Genomic DNA, 5128 nt, shown 5'->3' with positions numbered 1-5128 from the left:
ATATATATATATATATATATATATATATATATATATATATATATATATATATATATATATATATTTATTTATTTATTTATTTATTTATTTTATTTATTTATTTATATTTTATTTTAATTAATTTTTAACTTAGAGTGCCAATTTTTCATTGGCCAAAAGTATGAAAACATTTTTTTTTCAATCATAGACTAATACGTAGAGCACAAAATAGCCACGTGACTATTTCAGAATGATAGCTGTCTTTTATGTACAAGTGGTCTTATGCGTATCTTTTGGTTACTGAAACAAAATCACGGTACTTGACAATTCATAAGTTATGTCTTTTCATCTAATGGTAACTGTACATGTGTCTGAGCTTCCCTTGATTAAAGACTAGCAAGTGCTTGTATATTACACGAGCCCTACAAAGTTGACATGTGCGTGATTTTTCATCTGACTTTACCTTTGTAGGTGTGTTTCAGCGGTTTACTCAGTGTCCGAATGTCCTAAACAAGAATATTCACGGACTAGGGACTTACACGTGCATATACACAAACGCCTTATACAATATTATAGTTACGTGCCTACTAAATTCATTCATCACACTAAGCGTTTTAATAGCTTTTTAATGTACAGTGATTTTGCCCAAAAGACCCAGACATGAGTACCGGGTACTTGTAAATAAAAAAGCAGCTTTCAAGCTGCTAAGTTGCGTGGCGTCTTAATTCATCATGTGAACATAAACACGTTTGAATTTACCGTTTGTGTTACATTATTACATACAGTGACTATGTTTGAGAGCCTTTAGTTCTCAACAAGAGCTTTCCCGGACCATAGCCATCTATTACAGCACACATGCTTCTGCCGTACTGATATAACACGCGTTGTCTAAATACATCTTGAAGATGTGACCATTTTGCATATTTAGCGTTTTTGTATTGACTGATACGTAGGGCACCCATCTTACAGTTTCCTAGAGTCCCAAACAAGATTGTTTTTATTATGGCCTTACACTTGTTTTTAGCGTATACAACACGCACAGGTGGTTAGCGTGTGGCTATGATATTAAATAGTGAAATTATCATTTTGATTGCTAAATAATCACATTATAACAAAAAATAAACTTTTCAGAAAAAAAATATTTCACTATCAAATATATATACATAACAAGGTATCCAACTCAAAATCACCCGAAAACGGGGTGCATCGCTTTGAACAGCCATAACTTCATCAATTGTGCAGCGATGTTCACGATCTTGGTCTTATTCAACGCAGAAATGAATTTCCTTTCTGGAAATGTACATGTCTTGCAATACTTTTACAAATGCTGGGTTAACTTTTAAGAAATAACACGATACACAACTCGCATGACCTACTTAACATCGATCATAAAGGTTAAATGAATGAAATCTTCACGGAGTAAAGGGCATTTTTCCTTCAAAAGTCACGGACCTCGATACCATAATTCAATAAAACGTATGAAAAAAAACATTCTTACCGTGCTTGTCGTTGCATTATGCATCAAAACTAACTGCCCAGCGCCGTTTGAAACCTTTGTTTACATACATTTCAACTTACCGACATTTTCAACACACGAGTGATTTCATTGGTCCAATGCGAAGGTGTGTCTTTACAACTGAAGATTTCATTCATTAATTCTGTCTGATCGGTGTCAAGTAGGTTACGCGAGTTGTGTATCGTGTTATTTCTTAAAATTTGACCCAACATTTGTAGAAATATAACAAGATATATACATTTATAGAAAGGAAATTCATGTTTGCGTTGAATAAGACCAAGATCGTGAAAATCGCTGTACACTTGATGAAGTTATGGCTGTTCTGAAAGCGATGCACCCCGTTTTCCGGATGAATTTGAGTCGGATACCTTGTTATATATATATTTGATAGTGATTTTTTTTATAGAAAAGTTGATTGTTCGTTATAATATGATTATTTATCATTCAAAATGATGTTTTCACTAATTATCATAGCCGCACGCTAACCACCTGTGTTTCAACATACATGTACATGTAGATTTACACAAAGAGTTGTTCTAAACATAAATTATTTGAAAAAAAACTATACTCGCCTAATTTGTTCTTGGACGCTGCAGATTTTGATGGCGTCTAAATCTAGCCTTCACATCCTGAAGTTTGTGACCCAAACACAAGATAATCCGTATTAATTCTAATTAAACTTTTAAACAATTGTTGCAAACGGGGTATTCTTACTGAATAGACTTTCTTTGGTAAAATAACAAAGACAAAGTTTATTCATCAAAAAAAATACCCTTACGTTCATTTACATCCAAAAGCAAAACAATTCGAATAGACTTCTGAACCAAAATACATACCCATCAGTATGCTCTACACACGCAGTTTCACATCCAAATAAACACGCACATTCTGAAAATCAATAACACGAATAAGCCAGATCTACACGTAGATTTAAATCCTTTGTCTCACCGGTTCCATCCGAGGTAAGTAGTCCATAGAATATGCACTTTTTCATAATAACACCCAGGATACATTAACACGAAAAAGTGCGCGTCTTCAATGTTTTAATTCCCAGACATGGCATTCTAGTTTCGTGTACAGCACAAAATGACATCACATATTATTGGAAAATGACGCAATAAGTATGCCATGTTATGACGCCATTAATCAGCTGATTCATTATACGGATGGCGAAAAATTATGTCCCTTGACTAGATCTAAAGGTTGAAGGTCGTATAATTTTAAAGCTAAAGTTTTCTCGACTCCAGATATTTCTTATGAAAAATCATTCAGTGGTAGAATAAAAAGTAGTCCGTGTACGCGACAAGTATATTCAACAAGGTGGGAGAAAAGCTCGTTTATTCCATGGGGTGTTATACCGTAAATGTCGCGCTGAATATGGGATAAAGTTGGAGAACTCAAACCTCTTGCATAAATTATACAACGCTTTCTCGCGCGGATACGGCAGTTGTGGCGGGTAGTAGATAACACCGAACTGACTTGAAATTTTTATTAACAACATTAGCCGTTAGCTATCGCGAAGAACTAAAAATGGTATGATGTGGTATGAGACAGTATTATAATAAATACTATTACTATCAACACAACACAAAACAAGTTACGAGTGCATAGAAAATATATTTTTTCTATGATCACGAGTGACGTGTGTGAAGTTAGCCTATTTAGCCTTTTTAGCTTATTTAGCCTATTTAGTACATAGGTTGAAACAAACATCCTATTTAGCCTATTTAGCCAATTTAACAGCCTCTTCAGCCTTTTTAGCCTATTTTAGCCTATTTAGTAAATAGGTTGAACATACATCCTATTTAGCCTATTTAGCCTATTTAACAGCATTTTCAGTCTATTTAGCCTATTTAGCCTATTTAGTATATAGGTTGAAACATACATCCTATTTAGCCTATTTAACAGCTTTTTCAGCCTATTTAGCCTATTTAACCTATTTAGTACATTGGTTGGAACATACATCCTATTTAGCCCATTAAGCCTATTTAGTACATAGGTTGAAACAAACATCCTATTTAGCCTATTAAGCCAATTTAACAGCCTCATCAGCCTTTTTAGCCTATTTAAGCCTATTAAGCCTATTTAGTAGATAGGTTGAAACATTCATCCTATTTAGCCTATTTAGCCTATTTAACTATTTAGCCTATTTACCAGCATTTTCAGCCTATTTAGCCTATTTAGCCTATTTAGTATATAGGTTGAAGCATACTTCCTATTTAGCCTATTTAGCCTATTTAACAGCCTTTTCAGCTTATTTAGCCTATTTAGCCTATTTAGTACATAGGTAGAAACATACATCCTATTTAGCCTATTAAGCCTTTTTAACAGCATTTTCAGCCGATCGGCAGTCGACGGCTGGTCAGCGTGCTTTAGGTCTCTTCCGGGGGATAACTCTTGTTCGTCCGAAAGGGGCCCTTAAAGGGGCATACCCGCTCACAGGCAAAAATGTCGCGTAATACGCTAAATAGGTTGCACCTGGCTCCGATCCTAATTAAAAGTCCCGGCCGAAACTAGGTCAGCCCGACAGGCAGTCGACGGCTGGTCAGCATGCACTAGGTCTCTTCCGGGGGATAACTCTTGTTCGTCCGAAAGGGGCCCTTAAAGGGGCATACCCGCTCACTGGGAAATGACGCATACGAGATGAAGGCTAAATAGGCTGCATGCACGGGGCCGATCCTAATTAAAAGTCCCGGCCGAAACTAGTTCAGCCCGATCGGCAGTCGACGGCTGGTCAGCGTGCACTAGGTCTCTTCCGGGGGATAACTCTTGTTCGTCCGAAAGGGGCCCTTAAAGGGGCATACCCGCTCACAGGCAAAAATGTCGCGTAATACGCTAAATAGGATGCACCTGGCTCCGATCGTAATTAAAAGTCCCGGCCGAAACTAAGTCAGCCCGACAGGCAGTCGACGGCTGGTCAGCGTGCACTAGGTCTCTTCCGGGGGATAACTCTTGTTCGTCCGAAAGGAGCCCTTAAAGGGGCATACCCGCTCACTGGGAAATGACGCATACGAGATGAAGGCTAAATAGGCTGCATGCACGGGGCCGATCCTAATTAAAAGTCCCGGCCGAAACTAGTTCAGCCCGATGGGCAGTCGACGGCTGGTAAGCGTGCACTAGGTCTCTTCCGGGGGATAACTCTTCATCGTCCGAAAGGGGCCCTTAAAGGGGCATACCCGCTCACAGGCAAAAATGTCGCGTAATACGCTAAATAGGTTGCACCTGGCTCCGATCCTAATTAAAAGTCCCGGCCGAAACTAGGTCAGCCCGACAGGCAGTCGACGGCTGGTCAGCGTGCACTAGGTCTCTTCCGGGGGATAACTCTTGTTTGTCCGAAAGGGGCCCTTAAAGGGGCATATCCGCTCAATGGGAAATGACGCATACGAGATGAAGGCTAAATAGGCTGTATGCACGGGGCCAATCCTAATTAAAAGTCCCGGCCGAAACTAGTTCAGCCCGATGGGCAGTCGACGGCTGGTCAGCGTGCACTAGGTCTCTTCCGGGGGATAACTCTTGTTCGTCCGAAAGGGGCCCTTAAAGGGGCATACCCGCTCACAGGCAAAAATGTCGCGTAATACGCTAAATAGGTTGCACCTGGCTCCGATCCTAATTAAAAGTCCCGGCCGAAACTAG

This window comes from Dreissena polymorpha, chromosome 11 (assembly GCF_020536995.1).
Source record: "Dreissena polymorpha isolate Duluth1 chromosome 11, UMN_Dpol_1.0, whole genome shotgun sequence".
NCBI lineage: Eukaryota > Metazoa > Mollusca > Bivalvia > Myida > Dreissenidae > Dreissena > Dreissena polymorpha.
This window is presented reverse-complemented; position numbering follows the sequence as displayed.